A 25,657-nucleotide genomic window follows, 5' to 3' on the forward strand; every position below is an offset into this window, starting at 1 on the left:
CTCGGGGCCAGAGAACTGTCAGTTCTGAAACTGGGGAGGTCTTCTGGGTTTTGGGGAGGCAGGGAAGCACTGGGAGTGAGGCTGGGGGCGAGGAACAGTGTCTGTTCGCCAAATAGCTCAATGTTCAACGGCACCCAGGCCACCTGTTGAATAATAACCCTATTACAACCTCAGTGACAGCTTAGCCAGAGGTTAAAAAAAAAAAAAAAAAAAAAAGAAAAACCAAACAAAACCAAACAAAAACCAATGTATCAGTGTCTCTTTGATGGAAACTGGCCTGAAGTCTTGTTTAATCCAGAGAGTAATAAAAAAGAAATGTGGGCCAACCTTCAAAATGGGGAGAGTCAAAAGTCCACTTTCTTATAAAAACAGATCTCAGGGTCTGGCATCTGAGGCCCCTGGGGCCCACGGTGTCCGCCCGGCGATAGCAGAGTAGAATCTGTCCCCCTGTGTTCAGGGCGGACTCCCCAGGTGATGCTTCTGTTTGCCCAGCCCTGAGGCCAAGGACGGGGGGCCATTCAGCCTGTACTACTGTCTCATAGAAAGTGATTTCCCCGCGTCTGTGTCTCTATCAAAGTCAAGTCCTAGAGGGACAAGAGCAAGTTATTTCAGGAAATATGGGCAAGAGTGTCTTTCTCTACAGAATAGAAAGCTCTTCCCACTCACTTTTAATATTGCAAAATTGTGTCTATGCCAAAACAGCGGACTCATCCTCCTTGTTCACCTCGTTCCCTGCCTGGTTTCTCCGGGCACCGAGTTTATGAGCCGTCGTAGTCGATGTTTCAGACGGTTCTTTTGATGCCTCCTTTGTGGCCCAGCTTGCACGAAGCTGGAGATGTGGGTCCGCATTTTAACACAGTGAGTCTCATGCAGGTGGCCCGGGGGGTCACCCTGGAGCAGGGGCTGGCCAGCGCTCTTTGCGAAGGGCCAGATGGTAAATATTTGAGGCTGTGCAGACCGCACTGTCTGTCGCAAGTACTCAGCTCTGCCGGTGTAGTTCGGAAGCCTTCAAGACAGTACGTAAATAAATTGAGACTGGCCGTGTTCCAGTGATACTTTATTTACACAACAGGAGGAAGGCGGGCAGGATGTGGCCCCCCGGGTTGCCGTTTGCTGACCCCTCTGGGCAACAAAATGAGACGGTTTATGACAGTACTGGGCGTGTGGTGATGTCTGAGCCTGGGCTGCCCCAAGAGCGGAGGCTCCAGCAAAGACCGCCAGGCGGAGCGAGTGGCTTATTCGGCAAAAATCCCAGGAAACAGGGCTGAGACAGGGGTACTACATGAGGAGGGGGGGGGGGGGCGGCATTCGATGCCAAGATGGCCCTAGGAGACTGGGAGGCTTACTTCCCAGACTCTGAGAATCCGGATGGTGGAGCCACTATCCTCCGAGTTTTGCCCCGTGAGTTCCTGACTCTCCCGCACCTCTGGGCTGTACGTGTGGGCCCGGAGTGGACTCTGCAGACGCCCTCAAGTCGGAGACGTCGGGGGAGGGATGCAAGAGGCATGAGATTCATGCCTAAAGTGAGGCACGATGAGGTTGTGCCGGCAGGAAGCCTGCACAGACGGGTCATGGCGGAAGTGACCGGGAGGAAGAGGGGAGGTCAGCACAGAGGGGTCAGGGGTCATGGCGGAAGTGACCGGGAGGAAGAGGGGAGGTCAGCACAGATGAATCATGGCGGAAGTGACCGGGAGGAAGAGGGGAGGTCAGCACAGAGGGGTCAGGGGTCATGGCGGAAGTGACCGGGAGGAAGAGGGGAGGTCAGCACAGATGAATCATGGCGGAAGTGACCGGGAGGAAGAGGGGAGGTCAGCACAGACAGGTCAGGGGGCATGGCGGAAGTGACCGGGAGGAAGAGGGGAGGCCAGAAGGATTTGAAGCAGTAGACAAGCAGGGCCTGATTCGGTGACCATTCAGTCACCCTGAAGCCGATCAGCATTTCAATTCCTTATTCTCAGGAGGGATCGAAGAGGACAGCAACGGCCTCCAGGCTCGCCAGGCTTAGAAATGGTGCCACGCTGGGAGGCCTCCTGGAAATCCCAGCTGCGGACATATTCACTCTTAAGGGTCACAAAGCATTAGTTCATCCAAATATGCAGACAGTTCTGATTTCTTTCTCAATTCTGCTTGAGAGGCCGTTTACACAAATACTCATTAAGCACAAATCGCCACGCCACCATCCTGTAAAACACTTACTGGCACGCCCGTTTCACAGATAAAACTTGAACACAGAGAGGTTGAATAGCTGGCACGGTTTTGCAAGTATTTCCTGACCCCCGTTGTGAGCTGAGGTCCCTCAGTTACTACCTGGCCGAGGGAGATTGGACATCTTTTCGTTGGCCGCTGATTAGAGCCGATCTGGAGAGGAGAGGATATGGAAGTGATTGTCACTTGGTCCCGAGGGGGCATCAGTCAGCCAGCCAGTCATTTACATGGCACGTGTGGGGTTCTTACAGTCCATTGTGTGAAGGAGCCCAGGGGGGTGGGAGGACGCAGGTAGTGAGCAGAGCTGTGCGGTGGTCTCAGCAGATCAGATGCTCTGGGATAACTGTTGTCTCTCTTAAAAAATTTTTTAATATTTTTTTTAATGTTTATTGATCTTTGAGAGAGAGAGAGACAGAAAGAGACAGAGCTTGAGCAGGGGAGGGGGACAGAGAGACACAGGGGCGGGGCAGAAAGAGACAGAGACCCCGAATCCGAAGCAGGCTCCGGGCTCTGAGCTGTCAGCGCAGAGTCTGACACGGGACTCGAACGCATGACCTGAACCCAACTGAAGTCGGAAGCTGAGCCGACTGAGCCACCCAGGTGCCCTAACTGTTGTCTCTCTTAAAGGCATAGGACCCCTTTGAAAGTTACCCCTGTCGGGCTTGGAAAAGTCCCTGGGAAGAGAATTCTGCTGGAGTCACTCTGGCAGAGCCCCCTGAGCCACACTTAAAATTAGATGGGGCGGCAAAAGGGCAGCTCAAGGGGAACGGTATCTGTGCGTAAATTAATGCCGACCTTGTTGGAATAACTTGCACTCTTCAGTGTTCGCAGCTGTGGGGTCCCTAGGGAGTTGTCTGGCTACATGTGATTTTACATATCTGACAGCTAAATCAGAGATCCAAATGCCAAATCCGGCGCTCAGGAACATTATGTGGATTTGTGACACTCCCAGGGGGACTTTGGATCCATAAAGCAATGAATGGATTACAATGAGGCATAAATATAGCATTTTCATCTGTGACATACAATCCTGCTCCACTATTTCTCACATTGTTATGTGAAGGAAATCTATACCCACTCTCTCAAGTCTGTTCTCACAGAAATTAAAAATTTTTTGAAAAGAGCTTTAAGGAGAAAAAAAAAAGAAAGAAAGAAAGAAAAGCTCTCGATGCATCTGGAATAAACTAGAACACGGCGTCGCGAGTGTGAGAATTCCGCGGAGGTAATTTGCAATACAGGGTAAACTCCAGGATCATGCGCGTTGTCAGGAAGCAGTGATCCCAGGCCTGGTGTGTCAGCCCCAGCACCAACGAGCTGTGTGGCTTTGAGCAAATCGCTTCATCTCCCTGGGCCTCGGTTTCCTTATTCGTCCAGTGGATTCCAAAGTTATGGGCGTATGCTCGCGTGGGGTGGGCAAAAGGACCGACGGTGTGGCACAGGAAGAACGTATTAGAACTCCGTTGGTACTTTTAAAATTTCTAATTATGTATGTATTTTTTACAGGGCACATTATTAGCATAATGGTCTCATCTATTGTTTACAAATGAATAAATACGCATATATGGGGAGGATATGCAGAAAAGTGCTTTAGTGCCAGAAGCCGGTGAACAAAACCTTTGGAGGCCACCGATTTAACCCATCTGGTTATCCCCAAAAGGCGGGAAGTCCCCGTTAGATCTCATAGTCCATGATCCTATGTACTTGAAGAGATTCTCAGATTTCCCAGATTCCTCCCATTCGGGTTGAGTGCATCAGCTGTCTAAGGAAAAGAATTTGTGCCCATTGGGGTCGGGCTGCAGATATGCGGGCTCAGAAACCCCAAGACGCAATTAAAGGACCCCTTAGAACCGTGCCTTCCACAGTCAAGCTCTGTGTTAAGCGATCTTTGCAAATAATTTTAAGTTCTCATATTTGCTTCACACCGTAGAGATTCACAAATCAGCTTCAAAAGTAATTGTATACGTACATACAGAAACAGGACAGGTATTTTTTTTTTTTTTTTCTGTTTTATATGTGAGGACAGATTCCAAATGGCTTAATGACTTCCCCACGGCCACCCAGCTAGTATGTGACAGGGAGACCCCCTCCCCGAACCCCCGTTCTGGTAAGGACTCCAGGGGTCTTTGCACTTCTAACCAAGTGCAAATGTGTTCCCTGGGTCCCAGGGAGAATTAGGTGACCGTGTAGGAGCGAGCCAGTGTAAATGCGACCCCCGGCTATTTAAAAAACACGCAGAGCTTGGGGCCCGCTGTTGGTGGTCTTGCGGGCACAAGACCTCGCATTATTCAGGGAGGCCTGGCAGAGGGGGAAAAGCAGATGCGTGGGCCCCTCGTGCCACCAGCTGTCATGGCTTGCTCCGCTGCAGTCCCTGACAAGTGCTGTTGTGACAGTCTTTCTACACAGTTGCGGGGAGCAGCTTGATAGAAACAGGAGCAAAAAGCCTTGTTTACAGAGGTGTGAGGGAACAAAGAACCCAGATGTACTTAAGAGAATGGAATTTTTAAGGTCTTTGGTCCTGCCAGGTGTGTCAGCCCTAGAGGATGCCAGGTATGGCCACACCCGGGCACCCGCCACAGTACATGGGACCCGCCACTCGGGAGAGACGGGTTCCCCGCTGCACTTCTCCCCACAGCCCTGTGATCATGACCAGCAGAAATGCTGTATCCTGTTTACCCTAAAGTGACCTCCCTGTGGTAAGATACGCGCTGCTGTTTTGCTAACCGTGATGGTGCTGATGGGGTTGTAATAGAATTTAAATATTTACTTGTCTGTGTCCTCCCCAGGATGGCAAATTCCTTAAAGGCAGAGATCTCTCTTGTTTATTTCGCTATCCTCAGACCTTTACCCCCCTCCCCCCGCCGCCCCGAGTCTAATCCATAGAAGATCGTGATATTTGCTTATTGAACAAATGCATTGTAACTCACACGTTGGCTATCCCTCTGGGAAACCTCTTTCTGCCCTGCATTTGCCTTAAAGCAGGACTCAGAACCTCTTCAGTTCACCATAAAGAATTACTTTAATTAATGCTTGCCACAATGCAGCTCACCAGAAGAGGTGTGCTATCAGAATATGTGAAGAGTTGCCTGCAAGTTGAGAGACATACGACCATCTCGTGGAGAAATGGACAGATCAAGGATCGAGCAGGAAATTCACAAAGGGGGAGCCCCAGACAGTCCAGGAAAATATGAAAACAAACGAAAGCTTGTCCTTACAAGTAATCGTGGAAATGCAAGTGTAAGACGCCGAGAAACGATTTTGCTCCCTCCAGCGTAAAAGCGTTAACAACAACAAAACCCAGCTGTACGATTTGTTGGAGATGGCACGGAGCGGATGATCCCTTACATTGTTGGCGTGAGTATAAATTGGTACAACCACTTTGAAGAGCAATTTGGCACGATCGAGTAAAACTGAAATTGTACCAGCCCAGCAGCGATTCTGCTCCTAAGATAGATCCCAGCGGTCTTCAACCGTTTATGCAGAGAATTAAGCCCTAATGACCTGAGGCATCATCGTGTGAAATGAATTAACTTCTCATTTAATGCATCTAGAATGGCGCTAGTTGCATACCATCCATGGGAACTCGAAAAATAGTCGTTCCAATCATCTTCTGTGTTCTGTGGTTCAGAGGGAGAACCCCGATTGGGAAAGGCTTCCCCTTGGCAAAGTACGCGAGAAGTCACGAAGAATGTCAGGGCTGTGTTGTTTGGAAAAAAAAAAAAAATTCAAAATAATCTAAATGTCCATCAAGAAAAGAAAAAAAAAAGTGAATCGTGATCTGCAATGGAATGTTATGCAACAGTTAAAAAAAAAAAAAAAGACAACCTGGAACCACTTATATTGATAAGGATGAATATAAGAAATGTCACAGTAAAGGCAGAATCAAATTGCGGTAAGATACACGCAGTATGATTCCATCGATATGAAATTGAAAAATGTTTATTTCTTTATTTTGAGAGGGACGGAAGGCACGTATGCATGTGTGCGCAGGGGAGGGGCAGAGAGAGGAGAGAGAGAATCCCAAGCAGTCTCCATGCTGCCAGCGTAGACCCCAACGTGGGTTCTGTCTCACCAACCGTAAGATCATGACCTGAGCGGAAATCAAGAGTCGGATGCTTAACTGAGCCGTCTAGGTGCCCTTCTATGAAATTTTAAAATAGGCGATTTGGGGGCGCCTGGGTGGCTCAGTCGGTTGAGCGTCCGACTTCGGCTCAGATCATGATCTCACGGTCTGTGAGTTCGAGCCCCACGTTGGGCTCTGTGCTAACAGCTCAGAGCCTGGAGCCTGCTTCGGATTCTGTGTCTCCCTCTCTCTCTTCCCCTCCCCTGCTCATGCTCTGTCTCTCTCTGTCTCAAAAATAAATAAAAACATTAAAAACAATTTTTTTGAATAAAAAAAAAAGTAAAATAGGCGATTTGCTCTCAATTGTTTATTATATATTGCCCATATGTACTTACATACATGGTAAAAAGTGTTAAAACAATGCATTGGCATGCATGATAAACTCCAGAGTCAAAAGAGTGGTTATCCTTTATATTATTTTTAAATTATGATATAATATTAAAATAATATATAACCATGCATTGACACATTATACTTTATATAATAAGTGACCTTACATAAATATATAATATAAAATATAATATATAATTATAATTATTATATGTCATTGATAGATTGTATCATTCCTTAACTTGTTCTGGATGTTAAAGTAGATGATTTCAAGAACGCACCATGTTAAAAAAAATAAGTAAAATATACACAAGCCCCCACTCCCACCCCACCCTCTGTCCCAATCCACCTGCCCTAAAGCAATTGTGATGAATGACTTGTCTTTCGGGAGACAGAGGAAATTTTTCTTGAGATTATCTTATTTTTTAATTAATTTATTTTTTAATGTTTGTTTATCTTTGAGAGACAGAACACAAACAGGGAAGGGGCAAAGAGACGGGGACACAGAATCCGAAGCAGGCTCCAGGCTCTGAGCTGTGAGCACAGAACCCGACACGGGGCTCGAACTCACAAGCCGTGAGGTCATGACCTGAGAGGAAGTCGGACGCTTAACCGACTGAGCCACCCAGGCGCCCCAAGAGATTTTTTTTTTTTTTTTTTGACAGAATCTGATCATTTCACTCCCCAGTTCAAAGGGTATGCTGGTTTCTGAGTGCTGCTGACAAAATCCAAATTCCACAGGCAGCTCTTTAATTTCCCATCTTCGGGCACTTTACATTCCTTTCAGATGGGAGTGTTTGCCATTTTCCAGATATACCCCCGTGCTTTTCCTGATCGCATTTTTATTTTCTGAGAACTCTTTTCCTCCTTTTTGCCATTTGATGTTATGTACCAAAGCCTTAAGAACAGGCCTACTCTTGGACACAGCAGATCTCCTGCAAAGAAATAGTTCGAGATGCGTGCAAAGATTTAGCTTAAGAATGTGTGCTGTAGCATTGTCTCTAATGCTAGAATATTAACAATAACCTTAATGTCCAAGGGATCCATTCCACACGGGACACACCGCATAAAATTAAAACACAGATTCTCAACCAAAAGGCAGACTACCCAGGTCAAGTCCCAGCTCTGGAACATTCGGGCACATTCCAGCTGTACGATCTCAGCCTCTCTGTGCCTACATATTCTAAGCTGTAAAATGGGACTAAGCCATTACCTCCTTCACAGAGTTATTAGGGGGATTACGTGTCTTAATACACGTGAAAGCACTCAGAACAGGATCTGGCATGTTGTAAATCTGCTTATGGATGGCGAATTCTGGAGACATGTCATCTACAAACTCTTGACGTAAGAGAATGGTCGCTATCTATCTTGGTGTCCTGAACCTAGGCATGGTACTTGGTGTTTAAACGTAGCATCATGCTAACCCAGTGAAGGGCTTAAAAGCTCTATGCTCAATGCACAAATCACTACTATACTAGCTGAGTGCTTTTTAATTTTAGGTTCTGAAGTAGTGAATCAGTTTTGAGGAGTCAAGTAGAAAAACCCAAGGGCTGGAGAATGAGTCTTACAAGGAAAGTGAGAAGGAACTAGATTAGGGTAGAAAACCAAGCAGAGGAATGAAAGAAGAAACACACGGGTTCCAGAGTCACTAACTCCGACTCTGTCACTAACTTTAGGCTGTGCCCTTGGGCCCATTTCCCTGACGTCTTGTTAGGTTTCCTGTTTTGTCAAAGACTTACAATAACATCCACCATCATCAGCTCATTGAAACGTTTGGAAATTATAAGAGTTTGTGTTACTCTGTGCCAGGTGCTGGGCAAAGCTGTTCTCACTTTTTTTGGTAGGGGGAGGGGGACAGAGGGACGGGGTGGGGATGAGAGAGAGAGAGAGAGAGAGAGAGAGAATCTAAATCAGGCTCCATGCTCCATGTAGAGCTTGGCGTGGGAATCAATACCGTGACCCTGGGATCGTGACCTGAGATCAAGAGTCAGACGCTCAACTGACTGAGCCACCCAGGCACCCCCACTTCTCACATTTTCTCTAATTCTCACAACAACCTCATGGGGTACTATCGTGGGTTGAATTTTGTCTCCCTAAAAGATACGTTGGAGTCCTAATCCCAAGTACCTGTGAATGGGTCCTTCTTTGGAAACAATGTCTTTGCAGATGTAATTAGTTGAGATGAAGTCATACTGGATTAGGGTGAGCCCTAAATCCAATGACTGTTGTCCTTATAAGAAGAGGAAGAAAGGACACAGACGTAGGGCGAATGCCATGTGAGGACCGAGGCGGAGACGGGGCAACGTGTCCAGGAGCCAAGGAGCACCAAAGTAGTGAATAGTTTCTATTCACTACTTCGAGGGCAAACCCCGAAGCTGGAAGACAAGGAAGGCCCTTCCCTTAGAGCCTCAGAGGGAGCACAGCCCTGCTGACACCTTGATTGTAGACTTAGAGCCTCCAGAACTGCAAGACAATGTGTTTCTGTTGTTCCGAGTCACCAGATTTGTGATAACTTGATACAGCAGTCCTGGGAGACTAATACAGACGCCATTTTGACAGAGTCAGAGATGGAGACCCAGAAACCGGGCTGACGCTGGAGTCTGTGCTCTTAATACTGGATAATATTCAGTTGAGTTCTGGGTAACTTCATTGTTTTTTTTTTTTTTGGGGGGGGGGACACCAAAGTTTTTATTTTCAATGTTTGCATTTTGATACATACTTCACTATCCACTGTCCCAAGAGGCATCATTCTGTGATATGAGTGGTTTCGTCACCTGGTTATCTGAAGTCCGTCCTCATTATCCCAGCTGAGTCTATGTTCAAGTTATACAATTTTCACGAGCTTCACATAGCAGGGGCCCCGAGCCCCGCTGGGGACGGCAGGCTGGTGCTGAGGTGCTTCCTCCGTGGCTCTTGGGGAGAATGTTCCGACAGCTAGGCTCCCTGGACCAGGACGGAAGCCAGCCGGCACACGCACAATACGTGACAGCCACTTCCGGAGGGCCTTACTGACTTGCAGAGAGAACGAGGAAGCGAATAAGTGACATCTGAATTACCCCTCAAATTCCATTTTGTCCCCCAAATTGACCTTCCTCTCCCATCAAAATGATGTTGCAATTTGCAAATATTAGAAGGATTCTCAGGCTGGGGTATCATCTTTGTTTATTCCATTGCCTCTCTTTCCCTCTCTCTCTCCCTCGCCCCCTCTCTGTCTCTGTCTCTGTCTCTGTCTCTGAAGATATTCAGGGAAATGCATGCCTGACAGAGACGACTAGCAAAGCAGAGGCAATCCAAGACTGCATTTCCAGCGCTGGCGCGAACTTGGCTTTGTGTCATCGGTCATACCTCCGGAGACCCGAAAGCTTACTGGGTCGCTGCCCTCTACCTCCCTGGTTCTTTTCACCCCATGACCTGCAGCATTACCAAGAGCCTCCCCAACCTGGTTCCGCAGCAAATGTAGCCATACAATCTATCCGGGAGCTCCCGTTCTTGGTTTTCAGAGGCAGGGCCGAGCGAAACCTCTTCATCGGGACTCCGTGGGCTCTAGGCTACTGCAGGTCGTTATTCAGGTTGATAAAAGCTTCCGTCCCTGGGGGAAACTCCTCCATCCTGGCAACCATGACCCTGCCTCAAGAGTGTAAGCTGAGCCCAGGCACACCTGTACATCTGACAGATGAGCCAGGCACAGAAAAGCCTCTGCTGACAAGCTGACCAGACAGCAGACACCTGCAGAGGGGCCCACACCTTTCCTTCGTGAAGGCTCCGACAGCAGTTTCGATCCAACAGGTCTGCGCGCGTGGTCAAAGAGAGATCACTTGGAGATTCGCAAAGGGGTTGGATTACGCCAAGCCCGAACGTCATGCTTGGAAGGACACACAACCACCCGTTCCTGACGCGGGCCCTGTTTGATGGGATTCGTTGTACGCCCCTCCCTGGTTTTAGTCCAAATAAAATCCTAGCTTCGTCTAGTGAGATAAAAGTGAAGGCAAAGGCCAGTTGCACATATGAAGACCACAGTCTGTCTCCACGGGAGCGGGAGCCGAATATTTAGTGTCTGTTCAATGCTCCGAAGGACCGAGGTGACGAAAGTGCCGTCACCCCGTGTCCCGATTTTACAGACAGGAAAACTGAACTTAGAGATGTCAAGTCACTCCGTGACACTGGGCATCTGATTAGCGGCCAGGCAGCACCCGAAAAAGGGCCCTTCCAGGGTTTCATGGCCACTAGAAGCTATTCCCAAGCAAATCAACCCAGGGAACCCGAGGCCCCGGGGCTTGGGAGCAATTAATTCTGTTTGGGGGCCTTCGTCTGGGGAGCTCATACTGTTATGCATCCGCTCTATGGCGGGTCGAACCGCAGGCATGACCCTGTCACCAGAACTCGGGGCAGAGGTACCCAACATCCTGGGATGACCGACAGGGTAAGCCTTCCGACCCTGTGCAAGTCCAAACTAGAGGTGAGCGGTCCCACTCTGTCAATTTAGAGGCACATCCGTTCAGACTTCGGAACGGTGCTCCTCGCCTGGGGGCAATTTCGTCAATAACTGGAGATATTTTTGTTGGCGCAGACGTGAGGGGCTGCCGCCGAGCATCTTACAAGGCACGGGCCAGCCCCACGAGAAAGAATGATCTGGCACAACGTGGCTGTAAGTGCGAAGGGTGAGAAGCTGCTCTGAAATCTTAGCACCCCCATACGTGTGAAGTTGTTGGCACACAGGCTGGCAGCAAACGGCCGTTTATTTCTCACCCAACCTCCGTTTCCAAGTGTGGCTATGCGATGGCCGAGTCTGTGATCCCGGGTAGGTGATCCCTGGGGGTTCAGGAGGACCCGATCCTTCCTCCTCTGGGTGACCGCGCAGGGCACTGCGAGCCAGCACACGCGAGAATCTGGCCAACGGGTTCGTTCTCTAACGCCAGGTCTCTCGTTAGCATCTATGCTCCTCATAAACTGACGTCTTCACGGAAGGTTTTTTTTGTGTGCGTGCTGGGTTTCTAAATAGAGGAGGCGAGGTATGTGACTGGCAGTGGGGGGCAAGGACTGGTCTCTAAAAAGCCACTTACGGAGTCTGAACTCTGAGACCGGTGGGCCCGGAGGCTGTGCAAGGCAGCACCGCTAAGAGGAGAGAGCACGATCGTTGGAGTCCAAACTGGCTTTTGACTCCTAGCTCAACCCCCTTCTCAGAGTTGCCATTTCCTCATGTGCGAAACAAGAGTGGTAATTCTTACCCTCAAGGGTCGGTATGAGGATTCATTGACATGATAAACGTCAAGTGCCTAACCCAGCAGGTGGCATGATAGACACTTCCAGGGTACCCTGCCTCGTTGGGAAAAGATTAGGACAGGCTGGCCCTCGAGGTTTGCCCTGAGGTGTGGCCTACTGGTTAAAATCGTGGCCTGAAGGCTGTTCGGAGGGCTTGGCCCGCCTTCCTGCTGGTCCCCACGTACCCGGGCACTCGCCTGCCACACTTTGGTTGGCCCCGTGGGTGGGGATGGCATCAGGACCGCCTGGGAACTCTTCAGCAGGGGAGCTGAGTCAGCTTTTGCTGAGACAGGTCTTGAGGCTTGAGGAAAATTCTAGATCACCCGAGGGAGCGTTCAAGACGTTGTGGGCCATGACCGCGTCCCCCGACTACCTGTCCTGGGAGGCAACGGGGGTGTAAGAGATGGTGTGTGACTCTCAGCTCCACCCACACACTGTGCGACCCTAGGTGGGTGACACTTACTGTTGGAACCTCGATTTTCTTCCCTCCACCATGGAGAATATTGGCTACTTCGCGATAGTTGCATAAGGGATTCCCTGGTGGCCATGGAGGCAATGTTGATAAGGGGGAATAATCGAAAGCGTCTGGCTCTAGTGGGAATTTGATAGAAGTTAATATATCTGTTCTTCTTTGATTATCTTTTTCTTCTCAAGGAATAGCTCCATTCCTCATGCAGGTGAGGATCTGCCCCCGTGGGTCTATGCACCGGCCCAAACATCCCTTCATTACTTATGCCCATGGTCCTTCTGCCCGATGTAGGCCCCCGGGCGCCTCTCTCTCTGCACATCCATTTTCACTGCCAACTCTACGCCTTGGCCAGTAGCGAGCGTCTCAGAGTAGCCTTCTCTCTCTCCTCATCCAAACCCCTTCCTCTCTGGAAGCCCAGCTCCGCTCTCGTCTCTCCTGGTCACCCCATCGGCTTCCGGTCACCACCTCCTGAGCACCAGAGAGTGACCGCTATGCCAAGGAGGACCGCCTCGCCTCACGTGGCCACCGTTAAGGGTCGGGGTAAAGAATCTATTAGCCTTCCGCTTCGTTCAGAATGTTTGCATCTGGGGGTTTCTATCAAACAGAGACAGCTGGCGCTCCCCCCTCACCTCCTGTAGCCTCTAATTCCTCTTTGCCCAACAACTAACACTTCTTGCTGTAAAATACCACTTCACAGAATTCAGTGCGCCTACATAGCTCTTTCCTCCCCCTCCGCCACCCCACCCGAGCCTCAGGGGCCAGGTGATATTTGACTTTGTATCTCCGGACTTTAACAAACAGTCAGAAATAGGGCAGGCAAACTCAGCGAACGCTGAGGGACGACAGAACCGCTGCAAGATTTTTGTGCTCGCCGACCTCCCTCCCCTCTCCGCCACCGAATTCCCCACCTCATCAATGTCCATACAGATGACCAAAGGTGTGGGTGGGCAGACATTCAGGCTGCCTCGCCGCGTTCCTGAGGATCACACTCGAATTTCCGACGTCTACGCACCCCGCCACCCCCTCCAGCAGAACCCTGATCACAGACACGTCTCCCTATTTTCACAAGAGGTGGGGAACCGGGGCATTTTCTTTCCTTCTGTTCTCCCGAGCCTTCCTTCCACACACGCATTTTATTTTTGGCCCCAGCCAATCTACAGGCCATTGTCCAAATTAAATGCCCCACAATGCCTCCGACGACCTCCGGGGACACGTTCTGGTGGCCCCGGCCTATCCGGTTTTAATCGCTCACCTATTCAGCTGAGGGCTTCACGCTGGCTTTCATTATCCTCCAAATGGCTTTGTGTATTTGTCCTTTGTTTTGGTTTACTTTCTCCACTCTTCTTTGAAGAGCATTCTCCCTGCTTGAGGCTACTTTCTCCGAAGGCAAAGGCGTTCACTGGACCTGTCACTGTCTTCTTGAGAGCACAACACGGGCCCGGGCTATTTGCTGTTGCCGGATCCCGGGGAATCCAACAGACTACTACCTTCCTCCCTCCCCTTCCCCCACGCTTACCCTGGTGGCGAAGGCCAGAACCTGGTGAAGTCGCCCTGGGTGGGGATTTTCAAAAGGAAAAGACCATCACGGGAACTGAAGAGCGGAGGCTGGAAACACCGAGACCGACAACCACCCCACCTGCCCCTTCAGCTCCCGGTGAAAAGAGACCGATGCCATTCGATTCACTTCAGTTGCTCTCAGGGCCTGAAATGGCTCCCTCCCCCAGGCCTGTAGGAAAATTCAATTAAAGGGTCCATCTGCGAGGCAGCAGCTGAAGAGGGATGACTGTGGGGAGGCCCACGTTTTCATCAAAAAGACCCAGTGTCCTTCTAGAACGCCCCTCCCCTCCGTGCCCTACCCCCCCTTACTTATTAGGCCCAGGCCTCACCTCGCCACCACAATTCTGTCCAATTAGGCTCAGAGAAGCAGCTTCCATCTGCTTCTTTCAAATGCATGCATGTTAAAGATGTGGTATATCCCACAGACGCGGGACCTGCTGGGAGAGAGTGAGAAAACCCACAAAACGCCCACAGAGGTTGGGGATCGAAAGCCTCCTGGCCCAATTAATCCCAGTGCAACAGCCGGCTTAGTGGCTGGTGCATCTCGGGGCCTGAGTTCTGCAGAAGCCTCCGAGCCAAAAGGCAGGATGCACTCAAGCCTGGGTGTCTCAGTCGGTTAAGCATCCAGCTTCGGCTCAGGTCATGACCTCGTGGTCTGTGAGTTCAAGTCTCCCGCTGGGCTCTGTTGCTGACCGCTCAGAGCCTGGAGCCTGCTTTGGATTCTGTGTCTCCCTCTCTCTCTGCCCCTCCCCAGCTTGCTCTCTCTCTCTCTCAAAAAAGAAATACATTTAAAAAAAAAAGAAAAAGAAAAGAAAAGAGAAAAGAAAAGGATCACCACCAGGAGAACTTCCTGGGGTTCTGTGAAAAGCAAAGGGAAAGGCAGAAGGGAAGGGTTAAATGGAGGAACCTCCCAGAACGAGCCTTGACCCTTCGGAGCCCCCTGGCTCTAAGGCCTGGGGTGTCCTCCCTGCCTTCGTGTTTGTTTTGGGTGAGGGGAATGAGCCGCCCCACTGGCTGCAGACAGGGTGGAGTTTGGTGGCCAAGGGGCAGGTGGGAACCCCGCCATCCGCTGGCTAAGTGCTGTTCTGCCAGCGTTCGCTGAGGCTCTCTGAACATGAAGGATGGTCCCTGCAGGGACCCCACGCCTCTTCCTTCTGCCCACATTTCTTTCCAAGTGAGCAACGCTCACGCCAGGGTCTGTGGGGCAAGGCTGAGCACAGACCCCCACAAAGGCTCCTCAGCCCCGCATCCAACCGTGTCCCCCGGAGGACCCCTCGTTTTTCTTGGGGTCTTCTTGGGCTTCTCTCCCGCCTCCCTTCTGCAGCGCGCCATGATTGTTTTTGATCAGACAACCCAGGGATAAGGGAGGCTCGCTGCCTTCCTCTGTCAACTCCAGTGAGAAGGGGTGGAGTCATTTTGGTAAAGGGGACAGTTGGCTTATTAACGCAGGCTTGCTGTGAAGCCGGGCACTGGGGGTCCCCACGCGTGGTCGGGAAATGGTTTTCCGGAGCCGCCCTCACAAAGTACCACCGACCAGGGGCTTAAACGACGGCAAGGAATTGTCTCTCGTTCCAGAGGCTCAGCCAGAGATCACGGTGCCAGAGGGCTGGTTGGGTTCTCCTGAGGCCGCCCTCCTTGGCTTACCGATGGCCGCCTTCTCCCTGTGTCTTCTTGTGGACTTTTCTCTGTGCATGTCTCGTGTCCCGATCTCCTCCTTGTACGAGGACACCAGTCGTATGGGATGAGGCCCACCCTACTGACTTCTTTTTGACTTAATTACCTCTTTAAAGACCCTGTCTCTCGATATGGGCACATTCTGAGGTATGGGGGCGGGGTTAGGACTCCAACATAAGAACTTGGTGGCGGGGCTGGGGGGACACGGTCCAGCCCATAACATATACCTTTGTAGTTCCGCCTGAAATTGATTTGTTATTGGCCAGGTTCATCGTTTCATCTCAGGACTTTTAGGACTTTGAGAAGACATCAGCTTCACAAAGGAACGGGAACTGTCTCAGGAAAGGCCTTCCATAGTGGTTATTAGTGCCCTCCTACTTTATTAAGTGCAACATAGAGTCTGGGACGCGATTTATGACGGTGATGTAAAATTGGACTGGACAGCTTCCACTGATGACCAGCATTCATTTGGTCAGGACAGAGTCTGGAAGATCCGTTTCCTACTCCGAAGTGGTTAGCACGGCTCACACGTACACACAAGTGGAGCCAACGGCCTTCCCTCCCGTTCCAGGCTCCTACCCGTCAGGCCCCACTAACCTCACCGGACCCCCGGCCTCGCTCGCTGTTCCTGAATCCAAGCCTCTGTATGGGTTGCTCCCTCTTCTGGAAACGCCCCTTGCCTTCTTCAACCGTGGAGTATCACGGAAGGAAAGGAGAGGACGAATTAGTTTTACATTCTCTGACCTCCCTACCAGGAGAAATGGTGTCTAGACAAATAGAAGCCGTTGGATGCCGCTGGTTCGTGTTCCTTCCCCCGCTCGCTGTCCCCTCCTCCCCACCCCCGGTCACAAATGACTCACTCTTGAGTGGAAAGACGTACATCACCACGCCATAGATACATGTGCTGCATTGTGCGTGTTCTTAGTCACCGTCTTCTGAGCACTGCTCTTCCCAGGGGTCTGAGTAAAGCTCTTCTGCTTCCAACTTCTTTTAAGAGCCCAAACCACACACACACACGTTAACTCAAGTTAAACACGTTTGTCCAGTTGTTGGCTATAGTTTCGATTAGATGTTGCGTTGGACAGACTTGAACCCTTTTCTTCTTCTGGGAGTGTGAGTGCCCTAGGGTTCCAGGGAACGCCCGGCCCATGCTTTCCCATGTGATCTTCTCTCCTTTGGGTGAGGGGGTGTATGCAGACAGGCCTCTGATGACTGTGAACCTCAGCCTCTTGGTCACCCCACTCCTCCTACACGCTGGGCCTCAGGCTCCCCGGAGCTTGGCTCCTGCTGTGAGACAGGACAGTAAAATAGCTAAAAACTTAGGTTGTTTTTCCGAGTGTCTGGGTTCAAACCCGATTCGACACTTTTCAATTGCATGACCTTACTCATTCACTCACCGGCCCGGACCTCCGTTACTTGTCTGTAAGACGGGGATCGTGAGAACCCACCTCGTGTAAGCATAGAGCACGTGTTCTCTGCCTTCTCGTTGCTGTCGTTAAGTGTTCAGTGACATTCAAAGCTCCTAGGTCTCAAGGGACTTCAAGACCTTTTGAACTTCAGCGCATCGTGATTTGGAATGTTTGGGGACGGCATCTGGAAAGAAGCAGCCTTCAAAGCTGTCTGATGTCATGTTCTATTCATTTACCTTCGAGCAAAGCAAGTCAGGAAACCCATTCCCCTCATGAGATCAGACGGCTACCTTCAGCGCTGCTTTCAGGAAACAGCCAGAAGCCCCACGTACAGCAACGTCCTAGCGGTGCCCACTGAGATTTAGTTATTCTGTTATTTGTTTGAATCCTTCGGGAAGGCATCTGATGGGAGAGGCGGGGCACAGAGAGAGGAGAGAGGGGCTGTGCAGTTATGTGATTTGTAGGAGACAAGGACACCCAGGAGAAGCATGGCCTCTGTTCCTTACACAGTAGTACCTGGCCTAGTTTGGGGACCTGATGAGGGGAGGGGACAGAAGCCGAAGGAACTGTTTTCATGCAAGTCTGGAGGCTTTGGAAACGGCCCGGAGTTGGGAGGGAAATCATTCTTGCCACTTTTGCACAGACTCTGGTATTCTCGCTGCTCAGAGGTGATCAGCTATGAGGACACGAGGGCACTGAAGCATTGACAAGGACGTTAGTCATCTGACGATGGTCATGGTGTGGCGGGTGGGGATGACCCCCTGCGACTCGCAGCCTGGGAGTCGGGCCGAGCGGACAGGCTGGCTCATCAGGGACTCCCAGGGGTATGTGGTGAGCACGAGGAAGTATCAGATAAAACCCTGTCCGGTTGGGCAGCAGGTCAGAGCTTTCAGTGAGCAAAACTTAACATGTTCCAAGCCTAGAAACTCTGGCTTCCGAGGGACACTTGAGTTACATGTGTTTCTGGTGACACCGTGTTTTCTTTCAACCTCCACATCAGAGACATGTCCAGGAGGGGTCGCGTGTTATGCCTGAGAATCTAGAATGAGAAGAAAGGAGGAGGGGTGCTGGCTGCTTACTTCATCACCCCGAGAATGCCATTCCCAAGTGCCCCTTGGTGTGTGTGTCCGTGAGCCTGACCTTCTGTGTCCATCATTCTGCTCTTGGCTAATCTTCCCTCCTTCCCTCTGGAGCATGAGAACAAAAGGACGCATCGAAGGCAAGGGGGTGGGGCTCTCACTGCCATTTAGGGCCACCATTTTACCTGATCGAAAATGAGACACAGAGATCCCATTTCTTTCCCTCTGGCATCTTGGGTTATCTATAAAATGGCTTCACGAGGCCATAGGTAACGAAAATACACTACTGAATCTCAAACGTGGCTTGACCCCTGGTTCTGTAGTCTCGCGTTCAACCTCCACCCACCCCCTCTGCTCTTAACTTTCAAATCAGTCATTCCAGGAGACACAGAGTGAGTGCCTGCTGGATGCCAGGAGCTGTGTTAAACTTTTTTTTTCTTTTTTTTTTGTTTTTAGCAAACAACTCATTTAACTAAAGTTGAGTTTCTCCATCAGTAGCTGCCATTGTGGTCTACCCAGCAGAAGCATGAATACATGCGTTGTGGTGGAGAGGTAGGTATTGAGTTTATAAAATGCAGAAGAAAGACACACACCCATAAAACAAGAGATCTGGATTGCCTGTGGCAAGTTCATGAACCCCCAAGTAAGTGAGAGTTGATGGTGTTTTTTTTTAATGTTTATTTATTTTTGTGAGAGAGAGAGAGAGAGAGAGCGCGCGCACAAGCGGGGGAGGGGCAGAGAGAGAGAGAGGGAGACACAGAATCTGAAGCAGGCTCCAGGCTCTGAGCTGTCGGCCAAGAGCCCGACGTGGGGCTCGAACCCACCATCCGTATGACCTGAGCCGAAGCAGGACGCTTAACCCAGGTGCCCCTCTTTTTTTTTTTTTAATGTTTATTTTTGAGAGAGCGCACGGGGGAGGGGCAGAGAGAGACAGGATCCAAAGCGGACTCTGAGCTGACAGCATGGGGCTTGAATTCATGAACCGCAAGACCATGACCTGAACCGAAAGTCGGATGCTCACCCACCTGAGCCCCCCCAGGTGCCCAGATGGTGTTTTCTTAATTGAGGGTGTAACTGACATGGAGTAAAAGGTACCGATCTTAAGGGTGGAAGGACATGAGTTTTGACCAATGATACACTTGTGTAGCCCACACCCCTATCAAGCTATTGAGCACTCTGTCACCACAGGAAGTTTCCCTGGGCCCTTCCTCAACCAGCACCCACCCGTGTTCATTTGTAAGACTTCTAAAATGTCTTTATACAGGCATATCCCAGAGATATTGTGGGTTTGGTTCCAGGCCACGGCGAGTATTGGGATAAAGCGAGTATTGCAATAAAGTGAGTCGGATGAATGTTTTTGTTTCCCAGGGCGTATAAAAGTTATAGTTATACTCTCCCATTGTCTGGGGAGTGTAATGCAATAGCATTAGGTCTGAAAAACACTGGACACACCTTAATTAAAGAATTCTTTCTTGCTACAAAATGCGGAACATCACCTGAGCTTTCTGTGAGTCACGTCACTGGTCACAGGTCAGCCTAACAAAGGTGATGGTAATGACAAAGTTCAAAATGTTGCAAGAGTTACCGAAACGTGATACAGAGACATGCAGTGAGCAAAGGGTGTTGGGAAAACGAGGCCGACGGACGTGCTTAATGCAAGACTGCCGCAAACCTTCCACAGGCGAATAAAAAATGCACCATCTGCAAAGCACCATAAAGCAAAGTGCAATAAAATGAGGGAAGTCTCGGGGCGCCTGGGTGGCTCAGTCGGTTGGGCATCGGACTTCAGCTCAGGTCACGATCTCACGGTCCGTGAGTTCGAGCCCCGCATCGGGCTCTGTGCTGACAGCTCGGAGCCTGGAGCCTGCTTCGGATTCTGTGTCTCCCTCTCTCTGACCTTCCTCTGTTCACGCTCTGTCTCTCTCTGTCTCAAAAATAAATAAACACTAAAAATAAATAAATAAATACATACATACAAAAAATGAGCTAAGTCTGTATTTTGGCCGAGAAGTAGCCTGGACACCTGGGACACTTTCGAAGTGACCCTAAGATTGTGTATGTTTGCTCGGTGGGTTGTGCTTAGATGGCTGTCCAACACCTGCTTTGGGTATTCGGAAGGAGACTTTCACTAAGGGCTGCTAGACATTTCTCCTTAGGGAGGGATTCACAAAATTGCCCCGTTGAATTAGGAGGAAACCGTCTTTCTCCTCTCGGGTTTACCCAGCAATAATCCCTCAGCTGGCCTGGAAAACTGTCAACTCAAAGACAGGGACGCATTTGGCCACTGCGGAATTCTGGCCCTTGGGCCTGCTCCTCTCTTATTTGTGAAAAAGGTGAAAACTTAACAGGCGGCTATTGGCAGGACACTTTGGCGTAGGTCGCTCACGTTTCTGCATGTTTTGCGACCAGAGGCACTCGCCGATTTTGTTCCAGAGTCACTTCCAAGATCTTTGCAGAGCAGACCACGGTAGAAGATAGAGGTAGTGTCGTGTTCCCAAACTAAAGGCAGATCCGTCCAGGAAGATAAAGAAAACGTCTTTCCCTCCACCCCCAGGGCAGAGAACAGGACTCCCGAGACCAATATCACACTATATGTTAACTAACTAGAATTTAAGTAAAAACTGGAAACGAAACAAAACACAAAACACAAGAGAAGGGTCAGGTTTTCTAAGTTGTAAGTCCGCTCCTCCGATGCTGTCCGCTGAGCGTGCGTTTGTCCCCTGGCCCTCTGCACCTTATCCTGTGGGCACCAGGGCTCGGGGAACCGGCACGAGAAAATGATGATCCCCGGGATATCAGCAGTGCTATGAGACAAACCCACTCTTCCTCTGACTCAGGGGTCTCGTGTCTTCTGCCAGCATTCCGGAATCTGTCGTAAGGCTACTCGGCTCGTTTGCAGGTAAAATCTCAGGCTCCTCGCAGCTCCTGACAGCTACATGTCAAAACGGTGTCTCTGCCATGTTCTGTTGTAGTCAAATCAGAACTTGATTGTAACAGTTGGCCAGAGGGGATGCTCATGGGCTAAGAGCGTTCGCTTTCAGCCCAAGTCTCAGCACAGGTGTGCGTGTTCTTGTTCCGAAAGCAGAAAGAAGCCGAGGGCTTGGCTGCGGAGATAAGGAGTAAAGGGCCTGGGTGGGGGGTTAGCCTCAGCTGACCCAAGCTCTATCTCCCCTGTCTGACTTGCCCTCTGCTATCTTGCTTTGCTGCTGCTGCTTCTTCTTCTTTTTTTCAGTGCTTTAAAAAGTTTTTACTTATTTATTTTGGGAGAGACAGAGCGCCAGCAGGAGAGGGGCAGGGGGAAAGAGGGAGAGAGAGAATCCCAGGCGGGCTCTGCAGGGTCAAGCACAGAGCCGGACGTGGGGCTCGAACTCATGAAACCGTGAGATCGTGACCTGAGCCAAAACCAAGAGTCGGACGCTTAACCGACGGAGCCACCCGGGCGCCCCGATCCTGCTTTGCTTCTGATCAAAACTGGTGCCGCCCCTCGCTTGGGTTCTCCACTCTTCTCCACTCGGTCTGCAGGAAGGCAACGCTGAGACCACGAGTAGAATTTTTAATTCTCACTACAGCTTCTGGAGCTTTATTGTTTTGTATACTTGCGAACGTAACACATGATGATGGTAAAACAGTTGTGATTGAGAAAAATCACGGGAAGAGTAATATGGAATGTTCATCATCACACTCCACAGGAAGCCCTGTGAACATTTCGGTGGTATCTTCCTAGGCATTTTTCTACGCACGTACATATTGTGTTTTTATTTGGGGTGTATTTTCTTCACTTTCTTTGGTGTTTTTCTAAGTAGAACTTTCTTTTCTCTTTTAACAGCGTAGTGTGGGGATCTTGCCCTTTTAACCGTCTAAAATGTGACATTAGTTTTAATGAATATGTAATGTAGGCGTATCCTTAGTTATTTAACCAATGTCTTTGATATGGAAATGGAGGTTGTTCCTCATTTTCAGTATCATAAATAATGCTTTTATGACCTCTGTGTGTGTATCTCCCTACCTCTATCTATCATCTATCTAACTACCTATCTATCCGCACTAGCTTGAACATTTCCTTAGGATTTATTCGCAGGAATGGAACTACACAGTCAATTGCCTCCAAATTTTTCCTTGTCCCAGGTTTATTTGCCTTCGACTCCAATAATCTTTCCTTCTGATTACAAGGTTGTGATGATTTGTCTGGAGAAAACAAACAAGGTATATTTCTTCATTCTTGGGTAGGTTTTGTTCGGTTCAAAGTGTAGAAACAAGCTCATGTTAATTTATGAAATGAAGAAAGTATGAGCCGAATCCCAGTCTACTCCTTTGACCTGACAAAAGGACATGTCTGAGCTTTAGAAAAAAGAAAGACACACACAGAAGGGAGGGGTCCAATGCCACGAGACTCTTCTAACCTCACATGTCCGCTCCTCTTGATTTTGGAGGACTGGCTTGTTCTACAAGTGGTGAACATGGAAACAAATGGTCCCCAAGTTTTACATCGTATAGCCCCAATTTTGAAAATCCTGGGCAAGTTGCTCATTGGCCTTGCTTGATTCCACCCCCCCCCCCCCCCCCCCGCCCAATCAACCTTGGCCTGGGGTCAGTCACATTGCTCTAACACAGCAGATCTATAAGGATCTCTAGGGCAACTATAGGAATCAGGGAGGGAAATATTCTCAGAAAAAACCTGCTGGGCAGACTGCTCCTTAGGTATCTGCTAAATCTATGGACATGTGTAAAACTAAGATGTAGTTGAAGATCAGGGGTGGCCTGAGTGGCTTAGTCGGTTGAGCGTCCAACTCTTGATCTCAGCTCAGGTCATGATCTCGTGGTTTGTGAGATCAAGCCCCACGTCAGGCTCTGCATTGATAGCATGGAGCCTGCTTGGGAATCTCTCTCTCCCTCTCTCTCTGCTCCTCTCCTCTCCCCCTGCCCCGCACAAAAATAAAAAAAAAATGCAGTTAAAGATCTATTTAGATTTCTTCTCCTGGCCACCTTTCTCAAATTGGAAGCTACTTTTCAAGTGAAAGATTTCAAGTGAGAAAATTTAAAAAGTCACATCTGAGACTATAGCCGAATGAGCTAAGAGAAGAGACAGTGTAGGGACGAACATTGTGTTGACATGTATGAAATAACATGTATAGATAGGTGGATGAAATAACACCTATAGTTACATGTATCAAATAACTCTTTTCTTCCTTTTCAAGAATATCACCTGCCATTCTTCTGCAAAAAAAAAAAAAAAAAAAAAAAAAAAAAAAAAAAAATCTCACTCCCAGGACGCACCCTAGTCTGTGAAGAGATCTTGTTTATGCTGCCTCTCTATCCTTATTTTAGAAAGTAATTTGTCCCCTCTTTTCTGGAGACTGCACGGGTTTGGGGATTATAAGACCGAAACTTTACTCCCAGTTCTGCCATGAAACGGGCACCCTTGGCTGGTGCTTATATACCCTAAACCCGTTTCATGAACTGAACATATCAAGGGTCTTGCCCTTTCCCTCGTTATTTGTTCCAGATTGTTCAAAATTCACTTCCCCTTACCGCCTCACTCTGATGGTGTTCCTGTCCCCACCATTCGAATCTATTCCACACCTGTCATCTCTGTTACTCATTTAGAAGCTAAAGTTTATTGCTTTGCCTCCAGGGTGATGGTAAAAAAATATTTAACAGCCTGTACTTCACGGTCACTGACCAATTACAATGGACGGGGTGGTGATGGACAGGGTTCTGGAGGAAACTGCAGATCCCAGAGTGAGGGAGAGGTCCGGAGCCCGGGGGAGGAGCCAGGAACACCGAGTGAGGGGAGGGGTCCCTCAGGATACTTAAGGGGCACCTGGATGGCTCAGTCAGTGAAGCGTCTGCCTTCAGCCCAGATCATGGTCTTATGGTTTGTGAGTTTGAGCCTCACGTTGGGCTTTTTGCGGTCTGCACAGAGCCCTCTTCGGATCCTCTGTCCCCTCCTCTCTCTCTGCCCCTCCCACTGGTTCTGTCTCTCTCCCTCTCTCTCTCTCTCCCTCTCAAAATAAATAAACTGGAAAGAAAGAAAAGAAGAAAGAAAGAAAGAAAGAAAGAAAGAAAGAAAGAAAGAAAGGTCAGAACTTAAGATTGACCCTTCCCATACCCAACACTTATAAGGGTTAATTTTTTTATTCCCATTGAGATCTGAGCCTTTGTGGGACTGACTACCTGACCAGCGACTTACTTCAGAACACCTGAAGCGTGAAAAACCCGGCGGGGATGCCTCGTTAACGCAGAATCGGACTGCAAGGAGTTTGTATTATCATGATTCCAGTGGAAAGTCGAGTTGCTGGTGTCCAGAAGTAACCCTCACGCATCCTATTCCCCGCTTTTCCCCATTTGTGGTGGTGACGGTAAAGTCACGGAGGAAGGGGGAAAGGTGTGTTTAGAATAGAAACCTGTCTTGCGAGGTGGAGACCGGGAATGCATCCTTCATACGTGGGTTTGAGGAAGCAGTTGAAAGGGCATCAGTAGCACTTCGGGTATATTATGGGAATTGTATTATACTTTTACGCAGCTGGCCTGGCAACTTTGCCTCGATGTAGAACATGACTTTCTCAGCTGCCTCCTCTCTAAAAGCAAGACGTCGGACTCGATTTCAGTTCCCTGTTGCTGTGTTACCAGCCACCTCAAAAGTCAGCGGCTTTACGCCGACCCCCATTTATTTATTCATAATTCTGCAGTTGAGCCGGGCTTAGCTGGGTGGTTCTTCTGCTGGTCTCACTGCTGCCCACTCATGTAGATGCCACCTCCTGGCAGCCCAGCTGAGGCTGGGTAGACCGAGGTGACCTTATGCCCATGTCAGCCAGGATGCCTCAGTTCTGTCTCATGTGGGCTTTCCAGCAGAACGTTCTGAGTTTTTGACGTGGGGCAGCAATGTTCGGAAAGGAGCATGGCCCAACGCCCGAGCGCTTATCAAGCCCGGTGACGTACGACGTGAGTGACGCATCGCATTTGCTGGTGTCCTGGTGGCTAAAGCCAGATCCCTGGCTGAGCCCAGAGTCAACGTGGAAGGCAGCTACACAGGGTGTAGGTCACGGAGGCCATTAAAGTCACAATCCAACAGACTCCATCGTCTCTAAGGCTCTTTCCGCTACAACATTCCGTCTCCCTGGGGATGTGAGTTCTCATTTCGAAACATCAAATTTGGAAACATACTGCCGGAGCCCAAGCAGCCTGAAAATTCCCTACTATCACCAAGACGACAAAAGGGAAGTGATTTTTCCTTTTCGTACATATCAGCACTTTTAAAAATATGAAATCTCTGGCTCTTTCAGATTGGGCTACCCATTCATTTTTGTTAGCTGTCACTTGGGCAAAACTGTAGCAGGAAGTGAAGAGTTAAAGAATGAAGTCAGAACCCGTGTGGTTAGGGAATGTTTGCACCTCATTCTGTACTCCGAGTGTATTCACAAAATCACAGAATCTATATTTTCTCATTCATGATAGCAGGCTGAACTCATGCGTATGCTTGTCCTCTCTTACCAAATCTTATTGAAATTCCAAAAAACAAAAACAAAACCATATTTTAAAATAAGAAAGGCAGAAG

This window comes from Panthera onca, chromosome B2 (genome assembly GCF_046562875.1).
Source record: "Panthera onca isolate mPanOnc1 chromosome B2, mPanOnc1 haplotype 2, whole genome shotgun sequence".
Taxonomy (NCBI): domain Eukaryota; kingdom Metazoa; phylum Chordata; class Mammalia; order Carnivora; family Felidae; genus Panthera; species Panthera onca.